This window comes from Acomys minous, assembly GCF_964271855.1.
Source record: "Acomys minous genome assembly, chromosome: 7".
Lineage (NCBI taxonomy): Eukaryota > Metazoa > Chordata > Mammalia > Rodentia > Muridae > Acomys > Acomys minous.
Genome location: NC_140488.1, coordinates 102555124 through 102570819, shown reverse-complemented (window position 1 = coordinate 102570819; position 15696 = coordinate 102555124). Strand labels below are relative to the sequence as shown.

Here is a 15696-nt window from a genome sequence, read left to right as displayed (position 1 = left end):
TGGTACCCAGACACTGATTTTCTATCCCTCTTATGATCAAGTTTTGAGGATCCCTTTTAGTGCCTTGATGCGTCTCATTATTCTTTTTTTATTAAACATTTTTTATTTTTTACATATACATTTATACTATTACACATGTATACAATAATCTACCTATAGCAAGAAGAACCATGACACAATCATGAATTATATAAATGCTACATTCTTAGTGTTTTGGCTATTTGCATTTGACAGGCTTGAAGAAACCATCTTTCCTATCTTGGTGCGTCTAAAAGGGTCTCATTATTCTTATAGTCTACAGGTTGCTGGCTGGAGAAATTTTCATCTGCTGTCACTACACTCTGTCCAGATGAAGATTCTTTTCCTAAGTGGCCATACTGGACCACTTATCATCCTCCTTTTTACACTAGAGAACAAAATACTGGATCTTGACAACAGACCAAGTATAAAGTTGGAATTCAAAGAATTGATCCAAATGATAAGATACCACATATGTAGCTTCTATTAGAGACCATGGTTCTCTTTTTAAATTTTAAACCTCTGAACTGGTAAGGGGGAAAGTTAGGATTCTGCTTCAGTCTGCCTACCTGTGACGTTATTGCCTACCTGCCATGGGGGCGTGGCCCTGCTCAGTATATAAAAGGACAGAGCCACCTTACCTCTCTCTTATCTCTTACCTATTACTCCCTTTCTCTCTCTCACCTCTCTCCCTCTTTACCTCTTCCTCTCCCTTCCTCTCTTTCTCTGTTTCTGTCTCTTTCTGGGGTACTCCTACCCCCATTTCTTCTCTCCCTGTGCTCACTTAATACACCTCATATAATCTGATATCTGTTGCCTGGCATCTTATTTTCTTATTTTTCAATCATTAAGGTGTTGAGAAATCCTATCCTTCTCCAACCCAGGAGGACCTCCCTGAGAGGGAACACTGATTGTGAAGGTGCCCTTATTATGAACGAAAAACTTAGGTATTCTAACAATATCCTTCTAACGTTGTTTAAGTTTCTTTTCTTTTCTTTTCTGTTAGTTTTTTGTTTAAGTTTCTTAATCTGAAAAGTAAAGGATAAAGAGAAGTCAGGACTTCAAGGGCAGGAGGGAAAGAGAGATCTTCAGGAGGAGAGTCGTGAGCAGGATAAATCAGAAATTAGAGCCGGAGTTGGCAGTTTAGGCACCTGAGAAGGAGGGAGGTGATCAGGGGAAATACATTGAGAAGGCAGGTTCTCTCTTCTTTATTGCATTGTCAGAGTTGTTTCAGAGGAAAAGGGGTCATGGGTCCCTTTCTTCAACAAAGAAAATAAACTATCACCTTATGAATCACAGAGATTTTATCATTAATGTTTTCTATGAGAAGTTGATACACCCAGTATTCAAAGGACCCGAATTTTGACCTAAAGATCACTATTTTAATCATGGGGTCCTGAACAGTGTTTTCCAGACACAGCAGGACTGATGTGCATGTGAACTCCCAGAGACAGAGGCAGCACGCACGGGGCCTGCACAGGGCTGCACCAGCTGGGATCCCAGTGCTGAGACGAAGTGGGCATGAGCTCCCATTCTTAACCAAGAAGCTATCACCAGTTGACAACAGCTGGCAAAGGAAAAAAAATTAGTTTTATCCAGCAGAGTCTCACTGAGAACATAAATCACACCTAAGAGCAGGCCCCATACCCAGCAGTAGATAGCCAACACAAAACAAACTCAATGGTATTTTTGGAGATTTTCCTCTCACATGGTGTTGCGCTGGATTTTCTGGTGTTGTTCCTGACTGAACCAGCTAGTCTCTGCTTCTCCGAGCCCTGAGGAAGCTTGCTCTGAGCCTCTCTCCCGCTTCTCCACTTCTCGGAGCTCCAGGGAAGCTCTGGGGAGCTGCTCTGTGGCCAGGAGCCCAGGATCCTTCAGATGAACAGGGACGTGGGTGTGGGTCAGCGTGCTTTGTGCCGTCGACTGTGACAAGGCGCTGTGCCGCTTTGGAGGAAGGGAGGGAGGAAAGGAGAGACACAGGGAGAGACAGAGAGGCAGAGGCAGAGGCAGAGACAGCAAGAAATTCCCTACACTCACTCAGGCAGAGAGAATCCAGGCTCTCACACCTCCCCCTGCGCCTCTCGATTGGGGGAGGAAGCCCCAGCTTGGGAAATACAGAGGTAGCCATATCAGGAGCCAAAGGGAGGCAGCCAAAAAAACAGAGACATAAGCTTTAATGTGCGTCCTAAATTCCATATCTTTATTGTAGAAGAGAGAGTCAAAGCTAAGCCAAAAGATTAAAGGGATCAACAGGAAAGTGGGAGAAGGGAAGAAAGGCAAGGGGGAATGGGCCGAAAGGATGAAAGAAAAAGACAAAAAAGGGAGTTCCTGCCCTGGGTTGAGAAAAAAAGGGGGGTGAGTGGTTCCAGGCCATGCCTTTATTTACTGTAAGTACCCGAGAGCCTATCTGTGGAAAGGAATAGCCCCTTGTTAATCGTAGGCAGCTTTGAAGTTTCTTATCATAGCAGAACCAGGTCGGTGACACCTTTTACCAAGTGGAATTTATGGCCCACTGGAGACAACACGCAGACAGACCGGCTTTCTGGAAAGGAATGGACTCGGGACCTTTGTCCAGCAAGGACCTACAACACGGCTTTTTTGGGTGGGGGGCATGTATTATCTTGTCTTTTGCTTGCTTGTAATATTATAGTTTCCAGTTTTAGGCTAGGTTTTTATGGGTTTTGTTGTATGTTTCTTTCTGTGTGTTTCATGTGCCTTTTTTTTTTTTTCGTTTTTCTTTTCTTTTTCTCTGCCTTATTGGCAGTTGGTCTGGTGCTATGTATTCGAGTGCTAAATACTTATCCCAAGATCTGGTCGCTATCCAGATGCGCACATTCTCACATACACAAGTGATGTGTGTTGTCTTTGCTCACCAATAGTCTCTGACTGGTAAAATAAAGTTGCTGACAGCTGGGCAAAAGAGAAGTAGGTAGACTTTAGGTTCCCAGGCTTGGGGTTAGATGGGGACCACAAAGAGAAAGCAGAAGATATAGCAGGAGGAGAGGAATCTGGAGAGAAATAGTTGCCATGGGTCAGTAAGGACCATGAGCACATGGCCACAAGGGCTGGCCCTGATGGAACAGAAACAGCCCAGGCAGGAAAAATCACAGCAAGTAACTTGGGGTGTGTAGCTGAGAAATAGCAAAATAGTTTAGAGGGTTGATATCTGCCCAGTTGTGATGCCTTAAAGCTTTTATTAATCTAAAAGAGTCCTGTCTAGATTATTTGAGAACTAGCTGGGAGTAGAAAAGCCCTCTACTATTAGCCATTCCACAACACTGCTTGTTTGTTTTCTAAAAAGAAAGAGAGAAAGAAGGCGTAGAGCTGGATGGTAGGGAGGAGGGGAGGATCTGGGAAGAGATGAAGAAGGGGAAACTGTGATCAGAATGTATTGTATGGGAAAGTATTTTTAATGTACAAATGAGCTCCTGGGTCCAAACAAACAATAATTATCTGCTATTTCTTTTTCCCTTTTGTTCAGTGTCTATCTTCCTAATACTGGAGCATGTACCCTAGATGACTATCGATGAGAGCTTTATCCTTACTAGTTCAGATCTTTTGTCCCTCCCTTTATCTAAAGAGGAAGTCTAGCTTTCCATCAATAGCTTGTATTTGTGATGTCTCAATCGGAGGCTCAACCTCCTCTTGTTCTTATCATGAAAACTCCCGGAAAGGATAGCAGAGATGCTTCTTGACTACTGGTGAGTCAATATAAACCCTTGACCAGAACACTCCCAAACAGAATCTGTACAGACCACATTATACTATATGAAGAATCCTCCAGATCAGCCCCTTTGGATTCCACACAGAGGTTTCTTGCACTCTTATCTAAATGCTTCTTTGTCTCTCTGGTCAGATCTGTTGGAGAGACTAGAACTTAGTATTGAGAGGCCATATTCATTTTGAGTTGGAATATACATCTCAGTCACATTCATGCCACCTCCAGGATGTCCCAATCATTGAGGTAATACTTGAATTTTTTTTTCAAAAATTTTTTTCCTACCTTAGCTCACCTATGAAATTACCTGATCACAGCAATGCTTGCTTTGGGCCTTTATTTCTGCATTGCTGATTTGCTTTTAAATTTGGGTTTCTGTTAGTGTCAGAGCTAGGGAGTATCTCTACACCAGAGCTTCTACAACAAGGCAATGGAGAGCAGGTTCCAGGATAGGAATCTGTCCCCTAGACCCTCAGTTGTGAAGCTAGAGCCCCATGTTGAGTATCAAGTTGTAAGTAATGTATCTGGTGTCTTGGGGAAATGGCCACACCACCCAAAGTATTTTTGCAACTCTAAAAGGTTTACTTCTGCAGAAGGGAGCATAGCCATGCTAAATCAAGCAAACAAGCACATCCAGCAGGTTTTTATTACCACTACGAAGACATCATGTGCCTTACTCTGAGTGGTTAAAGCTCTGCCTCACATTCTTATATGAGTGGCTGACACAGTGTGATGTATTGTAGTTTCTAGGGAGAAAAGAAACAAGGATGTGTGAAACTTGAACATTTTTTTATTTTATTAAAAGTAGAGTTTTGTCATATAACCTATCTTGGTTACAATTTCCCCTCCCTCTATGACTCCAAGCTCCTTTCCATCTCCCTTTCCACCCAGATCTACCTCCTTTCTGTCTCTCATTACAAGGCAGGCTTCTAAGAGATAATAATAAAATAAAACATAATAAGATAAAAAACCCAAAACACATCAAAATAGGGGAAAAACAAACAGAAGGAAAGGCATAAGAAACATATATAAATATAGAAAATCTACTCATTCACATGCTCAGGAATCTCATAAAAACACAAAACTAGGTATATATATATATATATATATATATATATATATATATATATATATATATATATATATATATATATGAGAGAGAGAGAGAGAGAGAGAGAGAGAGAGAGAGAGAGAGAGAGAGAAGAGGGGCCTGGAGAGATGCTTCAGAGGTTAAGAGCACTGTCTGCTCTTCCAGAGGTCCTGAGTTCAGTTCCCAGCAACTACATGCCCTCTTCTAGCATACAAGTGTACATGCAAACAGCATCATATACAAGAAAGAAAGAAAGAAAGAAAGAAAGAAAGGGATTTAAGTATCAAAAAGAGAGAAAAATTAAAAATTGTAAAACAAAAGAAAAAGTTCAGACATGACATTACAAAACAATGTTGCTCTATTCATAATATCTAGAAACTGGAAACAACCTAGATGCCCCACAACAGATGAATGGATAAAGAAATGTGGTACATTTACAAAATGGAAACTCAGCTATTAAATACAAAGAAATCATGAAATTTACAGGCAAAAGAATGGAACTAGGAAAAGTCATCCTGAGTTGGGTGACCCAGACAAGAATGACAAATATGGTATGTATTCACTTATATGTGTATATTTGCTGTTAAGTTGGTAAAACCAAGATACAAGCCATTGACTCACAGAGATTGGGTATAAAGTAAGGAAGTAGAGGGGGCAGATAGAACTCCCTAAAACAGTGAAATAGAATAGGTAGTTATGGATGGACAAGGGGAAGGTGGAATGGGAGGATCAAGCAGGGAGGGAGAAGTAAGATGGAGATGAAGGAGGAAATATGGAGAGAGGCAGCCAAAATTAATGGCCATTTGAGGGCTAGTATGGAAACCTAATATAGTAGATTTCTAAGTGAACTTGCCAAATAACAGGGGAGACACAGACCCAACTGGCCATTTCTTGTCACCAAATGAAGCTTTCAGTTCCAGGATTGGGTTACATCTAATTGAGTTGTGGCCCCAAAAGGTCCCATGTGAACCCTCAAACTATCCAGGCTGCTGCTAAGGCTGTAAGTTGCTCTCCACAAACTGACAGCAAGGCCCCCTTGCTGAAGACAATACCTAGACAATTCATTGAACACAGGGAAGTCAAGCTGGCTCCTACCTAGAATCTTCATCCCTACAAGCTAACAAAAGGCACCCTGCAATCTACCAAAGGAGATATGGAAACACCAAACCACCTACAAACTCTGATCTATGATCGTGTCCTGGCTGCAAGATACACAAGTGCAATGGTGGCCAAAAAATAAAAAATAAAAAAAAATAAAAAATAAAAGCTTATGGGAGTAACCAAACAATATCTGATTTGACCTAAGGCCTAGTCCACAAGAATACCTGACTCTGCTTGGATGACAAAGAACCTGGGACCAGAAAGCTTAGAGCTCCAGGGCAAGACATGCTAAGGAAACATAGTAATTAAATGACTCCTAATAACATTCTGCTATACTCACAGATCAGTTTCATGAGGTTTCAAAAGGCCTGGGAAGGCCAGTAGTGGTGGATCACACCTTTAACCCCAGCACTTGGAAGGCAGAGGCAGGTGGATCTTTGTGAGTTCGAGGCCAGCCTGGTCTACAAAGCTAGTCCAGGACTCAAGAGAAACCCTTCTTGAAAAAAAGACCTGGGAGGAATCAGCATTTGGGCGACTGTTTTCTTTATAATTCCCAGTGGAGTTTTGTCTTATTTAACTCCTTGAAAGAAAGAACAGTATGAGAATAGCCCCCATAGGCTAATAAGCTTGGATACTTGTTCCTCAGTTGGTGGAATTATTTGGAAAGGATTAAGTGTGGCCTTGTTGGAGGAGACGTGTCACTGGGGTTGAGCTTTGAGGCTTCAAAAGACGCCATTCCCATTGTGAAATATAGTCTTTGAACTGTTTCTGCTTTCATGCCGTTGCCTTTGCTCTGCCATCATAGTGACTTAGAAGTCACTAAAACCATAAGCCTTAAATAAACTTTATTCTATAAATTGCCTTGGTCATGGTGTCTTATCACAGCAATAGGAAAGTAACTAAGACACAGTTAAACTTTTTTTAAAAAAGTATTGTTGCATGTGTGTTTGTGCCTGTGATGTGCATGCATATATGCATGTGTGTATGATGGATTTGGGGGTAGGTGCATGCTGCAGAGTGCATGTGAAGGTCAGAGAACAAGCTTGTGGAGCCGGTTCTTCCCTTCCACCCTTACATGGTATATTAGTTACTTTTCTGTTATTATAAAATACCAACCAAAGAAATTTATAGGAGGAAAAACGTATTTTGAATTACAATGACAGAGGGATAAAAGTTCATCATGATGGGGGAAACATGGTAGAAAGCAGCAGGAAGCAGAGAACCACATCTTGAAATACAAGCATGAAGTGGAGAGAAAGCAAACTGGACGTAGAGTGGGGCTTTATACTTGCAAAGCCCACTCCAGTGATGTACTTCTAGCTCTAGCAAGGCTGCACCTCCTACACCTCCCCAAGCATTGCCATCAACTGTGGACCAAGTGTTCAGATACCCACACCTATGGAGGGTATTTCTCATTCAAACCACCGCACCCGGATTCTGAGGATCAAACTCATACGGTTAGACTTGTGTAGGAAGTACTTAATGTTTTACCCACTGAGTCAACTCACCAGACTCCAGTTGCACTTTTAAGATACTGAAATATTTATAAGTCCACAACCCAGCCCAGCCCAGTCTAATAACTTTACAGTAGACTCTTCTTCAAAAGCAAACTCTACTAGAGCCAAAGAGTCTCTGATTTAGTGTCTTATTATTGGGGGAGAGGGGGGCAAAAGATCAATGCTGCCATTGAGTAGCAGGAGAGGTACAGTTTCAAGTCTGACTCCACCTTGTCTGGATCAATTTTTCACATTAACTCATGAGATTGGGTCTATCTAAATTTTCCATAATGAGAGAAGCCCACTCTGATTAAAACAGAATGAGCCAATGGGGAGACAATGCTATATTATATAAGTGTAGGTTTATTGGAATAGCATGGGAGGGGGAGGGAAGAAAGAGAGCATTCTGTGTGTGGGGGAGGGGGTATGGGAAGGGGAAAAGGGGTCAAAGGGGGAAAAGGCGGCCAGTGGAACCAAAAAATAGTGAGGTGTCTCTGGGAAAGAGGAAACCCTGCCCCTAAGTAGTAGGCAGGCTATGCTAGTCACGCCCTACAGAGGTAGGGACCTAACACACCCGAAGATATCTGGTCATACTAAGTCCTTCTTTGTAGTGGATGTAAACATGTTTTTGTTTTGATCCCAAGTGTGAGATGGGGAACAGACTTGTGAGAGAACAGGTGATGTTTATCCACTAGAAGATGAGCCACCTCTGTGCAGGGCCTTGGTTTTTGCCAGCTGAAACACATCTTACTCCTCTGAGAGGACATACATATATGAGCCCAAAACAGAAGGCTGGGACTTTTTGGGTCTTGGTATTGTTTGGCTGTTCATCGCTCCACTTCGAGACACTCCTAGTGAGAACCACGCCAGAGAACTCTTCAGGGCTCTGGGTTCCTGCTGCTGTCCCAGATTCCAGCAGCAACTTTGGTTGAATTGCTGGTCTACTGAAATCCTGCCAGGGAAATCGCTCCCAAGAATTGACTCCAGAAAGGTCTACTTCTCCTGTTCCCATTGACCTCTTTTCCTTCCTGTCTAGGGTAGGTGGGTTGGAAGGGAAGTGTAAGAATTAAGGAATCCCAAATAAAGTAGGTTTGGAAAAGGTCAATGCCTACACTTCTTGAGTCTCCAATTGCAGTCAAATCAGAAGGCGTGTCACTGGGCATTCATCTGTACAGAGTTAAGTCCTAAAGCTCAAATGTGAGCCTCTTAAAGATCTCATCCCTCTTCTAGCACACTCGGGTGAAGCCAAGCCTATCTCCAACAAACAAACAAAAACCAAATAAAATATGCAGATATATTTTGATTTACATCCCCATTAATTCTCTTTACGCTAACAACCTTGTCTTAAGATTATAGCCATTTACCTATAAGTTTTCCTTTATAAACTCTAATAAAATATTCATAGTAGGAAGTATATAATATTAAGCATATTATTATTGTTTGGAACTGGTTTATTTTTTTTTCTTGGATGGATTTTTAATCTTTATTATTTCAACATGTGCTGATATTATATGCACATATATATAATCATACACATGCAAATATGCATACATTCACACCACACATGTACATACATAAAGAAAATATATTCTTATACAATCGCTGATGTATCTTACATCACTATGGTAATATTTGGCATAGAATCCCTCCTCACAATAAAAGCAGTTTAGATGGATCTCACAATTTCTACCCATTCAGATATTAAGATTGCAAGCCTATTGCAATCCCCATATATGCCACTGGACTATGCTATAAATAGTCTTGGGGAGAATACATATAAACTATGTAATCTTTTCCTGTCATTTTCACTGTTTGCCCAGAAAATATGCTTTATGGCTTTTTAAAATCATACAAATTATTACCCTACCTGAGATAAATTTGCTTTCTACTTCAAAAGCATACTTCTACTAATGCCATCCACAGCTTCTATATTTATCCTGAACCTTGTATTTTTTTCTGTTAATGTGGACTCCTGTATTCTTCACTCTACCTAAGCCTCTACACACGTATAAGACTGTGACTTATATGGCTGTAGTGGTAAAGTTTTGTGAAAATATCTAATGACCACACAGTGAAAAATGTAATATATATTGCAATCACTTAAGGTTTTAACTTGCTAACCGGTGTGATCAGTATGGAACTGGTTTATTTTTAGACAGGGTTTCTCTGTGTAGCTGTCCTACACTCGCTTTGTAGATCAGGCTGGTCTTGAACTCACAGCAATCCACCTGCTTCTGCTTCCCAAGTGCTGGGATTACAAGCAAACACCACCATGCCCACCTCTTTGGGATTTTTAAAATGACAGAAACACACATTTAAAAAGCTATATATAAGCCAGTCCTAGTTGTCCAGACCCATAGTCCCATGTACCTGAGAAGCTGAAGGAGAAGTACAAATTCAAGGCCTACCTGGCCTACAGAGAAAGTGTAAGGACAGCCTCCTACCTCTGACTTGTGAGTGATGGGATTTGAGACAACACACTAGGTTATTAGTGCTTCTGTCGCTGTGAAGAGACACCATGACCGTGGCAAGTCTTATAAAGGAAAACATTTAATTGGGATATAGTTTCGTAGGTTTAGTCTATTATTGTCTTAGTGAGAAGCATGGCAGCGCGCAGGCAGACATGGTGCTTGAGGGGTAGCTGAGAGTTCTACATCTTAATCTGCAGGCAGCAGGAAGAGACAGCGAGCTGTTCTGTGGGAGCTTGAAAGGTAAAAATGGGGAGAGCAGCGCAGAGGGTAGAGGCCTGTCAGTGAAGTTTCAGAGGGAACTTTAAAGACTCTATCAGGGCTGATTGTTATTTTGAATTGAGATTCTGTCATTCTGGTCAGCTGGGGATCAAGAGACTGCAAACACTGAAGTGCAATCTTTGCATTACTGGGACAATTGATGGTGGCTAGCTGGAGCTAAGAAATTAAGTGATTGAGAAGACACTAGCATCACTGAAGAGGAGTCTGAGAAGTGTTTACTCAAGGTCAGCACACACAAGCTATGTTTCAGAAATGGCTGGGGTTGTTCCTTGTGCTGGCAGCTGGAATTCGTAATGTTTAAGAGTCACCCAGGTGATATTGGTTTTGAAAGCATGAGGGGGTCATGGAGAGCAGCTGAAGCTTGGCACTGTGAGAGGGCAGGAGAGGATATTGGTGAAGGTGCAGCCTCAGTGGCAGAGGAAGACCCCGGACCAAAGGGGTCATGCAGAAGTTGAGGCTTGGCACCATGAAGAGAGCTTAGGAGACGCTATTGGTGAAAGTGCAGCCTAGTTGCAGCAGAAGGCTCTGATATTTTGGAGATGTCAGGACCACGGGATGACCACCACCAACAGTGACAGCAGTGGAGTGGAGCCAGCTGGGGCCTGGAAGATAAATTGTATGTTCTGCAGAGGCCAGAGCTAGAGAAATGACTCAAGCTCCTTGGAGGAGCCCATAAGATCATGAGTCAATCCCAGATAATTGGACATTTGAGTTATTTATATTGTTGGAGATTGTGACTATGCCCTGGTTCTTCCCTCTTGAAGAAGATATTTAATTTTATTTTTATGTTTTACAAGAGCCCACAGCTGAAAGACTTTGAATTTGTGAAAGAGATTTTTGACTTTTAGAGAGATTGTATATTTTAGAGAGACTGAAATTTTAATGTTTAAATTTATAAAGACTGTGGTACTTTTAAAGTAATTTATGGTATCTATTTATTTATTTATTTGATTTGGTTTTTTTTATTTATTAATTTATTCTTGTTACATCTCAATGGTTATCCCATCCCTTGTATCCTCCCATTCTTCCCTCCCTCCCATTTTCCCCTTATTCCCCTCCCCTATGACAGTTCCTGAGGGGGATTACCTCCCCCTCTATATGATCATAGATTTGGTTTTTTGAGACAAGGTTTCTTTGTGTAGATTTGGCTGTCCTGGACTCGATTTGTAGACCAGGCTGGCCTCGAACTCACAGTGATCCACCTGCCTTTGATTCCCTGAGTACTGGGAATAAAGGTGTGCACCACCATGGCCAGCTATTTATTTATTTATTTATGTTTGTTTGTTTTTTCAAAGATGTATTTATTATTATTTATACAATATTAGGCTTGCATGTGAGCCAGCAAGCCAGAAGAGGGCACCAGATCTCACTATAGGTGGTTGTGAGCCACCATGTGGCTGCTGGGAATTGAACTCAGGACCTTTGGAAGAGCAGCCAGTGCTCTTAACCTCTGAGCCATCTTTCCAGACCCTTATTTATGTTTTTACTGTGAGATATTGGGGATGAATAAGAAAGGAAAGGTTGTGGCTTAATAGTGATGTGTTTGTGCATCAAAGTGACAGTGGGTCAATTACTCTGGCTAGTCTTATATCAACTTGACACAAATTAGAGTTACCTCAAAGGAGGGACTTTCATTGGAGAAAATGCCTCCTTAAGATCCAGCTGTGGCCTGGTCCAAAATGGACCCGATGGGTCGTATCTGAGATCCCTGTATTAAAGACTAACACTGGACCCTGAGATCAGGAATTGTGGGTGCAGTGACTAGAGAAGGAATATCAGTCCCTTATCTGGTATGTGGAGAACAACAAGAATTCATATAATGATTGGTTTTGACTGGAGTCCAACAAGGAAGGGACTTGGTGGTTTGGAAAATGCTGGTACATCCATGACTTCCCCAAATATGAGTTTGACATTGAGTTTGAAATCCCACTACTGCTCCAGAAATTGCAGTTCTCCCCCGCCCTGTTTGAGTTCCTGTCTTATTTCCTTTGATGGTGAACAACAATATGGAGTATAAGCCAAATAAAGCCTTTCCTCCTCAACTTGCTTTTTGCTCATAGTGTTTTGTCACAGCAATAGAAACTCTAAGACACATCATTAAGTACACACAGGCTATATCTTGGTCTTTATTTTTCTTCAGTACTTTGAAGACATTCTTTTACTGTTCAGTTTGTTTGCTTGCTCATTTGTTTCTTTTTGGTATTTCTTGTCAGGTAGAGGATCTGTTGGTATAATTATAAATCCTTAATATATTTCTTTCTCTTTGTTCCTCAAAGAACATTTTGGGGGTGTCAAAGGACACAGGATCCCCTTTTCAGGTTCTTAGTCTAGTTAACAAAAGAATTTAAAAATGGACTTGGAACATACCTGGCATTAAATTTATCAGAGAGAAAATGTCAGAGCAGGCAAGCTAGAGGCCTTAGTAACTGCTAGAAAAAGAGAGATAGAATAGGATAAACAGTTTTAAAAAATACATATTAGAACATTAAGTTAAAAAAATACATCTTAGAGGATAAGTCAGAAACACTGAACTGAGGCCCAGTTCTGGTTTTCTTGTAATTTTTACTGTAATGGCATTTTGCCTTTCACTATACCCTCTATTTTTCTTTAGTTTTTAAAAAAGATATTTTGATATTGTAGATCATTTTTAGATGTTTCTATCATTTCACCTGAATTATCATATATGAACATTTTTACAAAAGAGTGGGAGAAAGGAGGAGACAGAAGTTGTTAATGCAACAATGGTATTTGAACATGGTAAATGAATACTTACATAACTAATGAAGCTTAATTATAGGTAAATAAAGCAAAAATCAAATATCAAAACCACCTCTAAGGTTCACACTCAAATAAAAAGAAAACTCTCTACTGAGAGAAATACTGTACCCCCTCACCGAGAAATATCCCTCCACAATCTCTCTCCACCAAGAAACTCAGTATCTTGAATTAATGGTCCAATGAAATTATGATGTTCTCTCCCTCTCTCCTTTCTTTCCTTTCCTTCTCTCTTTTCATTTTCTTGAGACAGAGACTTGCTATGTTGGCCTATCTCAAACCTATGATCTTATTGTCTCAGTCTCACAAGTGGTTGGATTCAGGCATATCTGGCTTTACATATTCTTTCTACTTTAATGAAGTCTATGTTTTACATAATAAGCATTATAATTTATTTAACTATAAATATGTAAAGAATATATTTGGGTTTATCACTTACATATAGTTATAAAACATTCTCCCATATAACCTCAAGATAGTAGCATAAGATTATCAAATGCAATAGAAACAAAATCCAGTTTTTAATTATTTGAAGTTCATATAGCAATTTTCCATTTGGCCACAAGATGGCATCAGAAACCCATCAAACACAGCAGAAGGAACAAGTAAATCAGTCATCCCATGTTCATATAATATTGTAATTCTCCATGTGATCACATCATAAAACTAAGACACACAGTACAAGAAAAAAATATTTCAGTGCTTTAATTTCCATAACACATTCTTTCACCAGCACAGAAGACAGAATACGCACACTAAATACAAAAGAAGCAACAAATTATTTTAAATATCTGTATCCATAAAGAATTTTTCTACTAGTTAGAAAAGAACTATGCCAAGCCCAGTGTGGTGATGCATGCTTTTAATTCCATAATTTAAGAGGCAGAGGCAGGCAGATCTCTGTGAGTTCGAGGCCATGCCCGGTCTACTAAGCGACTTCCATATTAGCCAGGGTTCTGTTGCATAGAGAAACTCTTTCTCAAATAACCAAAAAGAGGGATGTAAAGTGATAAGTTTTTTTTAAAAAGAAAAGAAAATCCAAAAAAAAACCCAGAAAAATGGAAAGGCAGAAGGACAAACAACGATGTCTAAGAGGCATTTGCAGAACATTCCACCCCAAACCCAACCACTAATGAACCACATTCTTCTCAGCATGTCATAGAAATGTCTCCAAAATCAGCCACAAATTAAGACACAAAAGTCTCAACAAATTTGGGTTTACACCCTAAATATTAACCTGTATTCTACCAGGGCATAATGGAATAAAACTTGGTATCAACAAGAATAGAGACTATATAAACTCATGGAAACTAGAACAACACACTACTGAATGGAAACTGGATCAAAAGAGAAATCAAGAAAGAAAATTGAAAAATTGAAAGCACAACCTACCTAAAGCCTTGGAACACAATAAAAACAGTCATAAGAGAAAACATTATGTCACTATGTCCCTATGTCAGAATATTTGACAAATCTCAAATTATTAACTTCACAAAGAACTTAAAGGCTACAGAAAAACAAGAACAATAAATAACCCCCAAAAGTAGACAGTCCAGCCAGGTATGGTGGCACACATCTTTAATCCCAGCACTCTGGAGGCAGAAGCAGGTGGTTCTCTGTAAGTTTGAGGCCAGCCTGACCTATGTTGTGAGTTCATAGCCAGCCAGACCCTGCCTAAACAAAACAAAATAAGCAAACAAAGCACATTCTACTGATTAGAAAAAAACAGATAAAATTTTAGAGATATACAACTTAACAAAATTAAATCAAGATGAAGTTTTAAATAGACCCATAACATCTAGTGAGACAGAAACAGCTAAAAACTAACCATTTCCCAATTGACCAAAAGCCCAGGGCCAGATGGACTCAGTGTAGAATTATTCTAGACCTTCCAAGCACTAACACCAAAAGTCCTCAAAGTATTTTTACAAACTAGGAAAGAAAAGAATGGTTCTAAATTCCTTCCACAAAGTCAGGATTACCCTGATACTAAAACCAGGAAAAAGCTCGAAACTTAAAAAGAAAATCATAGGCCAATATCTTCCATGAACGTAGACACAAAAGTTCAGAATAGAATAATTGAAAACTGAATTTGCAGACACATCAAAAAGATTATCCTACATGATCAGGGCAGCTTCACTCCAAAGATACAGAGATGATTTAACACACTAATCAATAAGTGTAATGCACACATAAATAGCCTAAAGGGCAAAAATCACATGATCTTTTATTGACTGTACAAAAGGCTTTTGACAAACTTAAGTATTGATTCATGATAACAGTATTAGAGAGAATAGAGATAAAGGGGACATAATTTAACATGATAAAGGCAGTTTACAGCAAGCCTGCAGCCAGCATCATCCTAATAGAAAGCATTTCCACCGAAATCAGGAAGATTAAGATGTCCATTCTTTCCATAGGTGTTCAACATAGTACTTGAAGTCATAGCTAGAGAACAACTAGAGATCCTTGTTTTCAGAAGATACGGTTCCATACACTAAAGATTCCACCAGAAAACTCCTCAGAAGCCTTCCTGTGTACAAATGATAAGCACACCAAGAAGGAAATCAAGGAAACATTATCATTCATAATAACCTCAAAAAAGAAACAAAATCAAAGAAGAAGAAGAAGAAGAAGAAGAAGAAGAAGAAGAAGAAGAAGAAGAAGAAGAAGAAGAAGAAGAAATCTAACCAAGGAAGTGGAAGACTTGCACAATAAAAACTTAAAAACCCATAAGAAAGGAAATTG

At 39.9% G+C, this 15696-nt stretch overlaps 1 pseudogene across 1 annotated transcript in view; it reads right to left on the bottom strand.

Moving 5' to 3' along the window:
- Positions 1-1722: 1722 nt before the first annotated feature.
- Positions 1723-15696, bottom strand: part of LOC311601254 — a 29981-nt pseudogene continuing 16007 nt past the window's right edge. Inside the window, exon 3 of the transcript in view lies at positions 1723-1962. The product of the transcript in view is annotated as an uncharacterized misc_RNA (transcript). The remainder of the gene's footprint in view (positions 1963-15696) is intronic.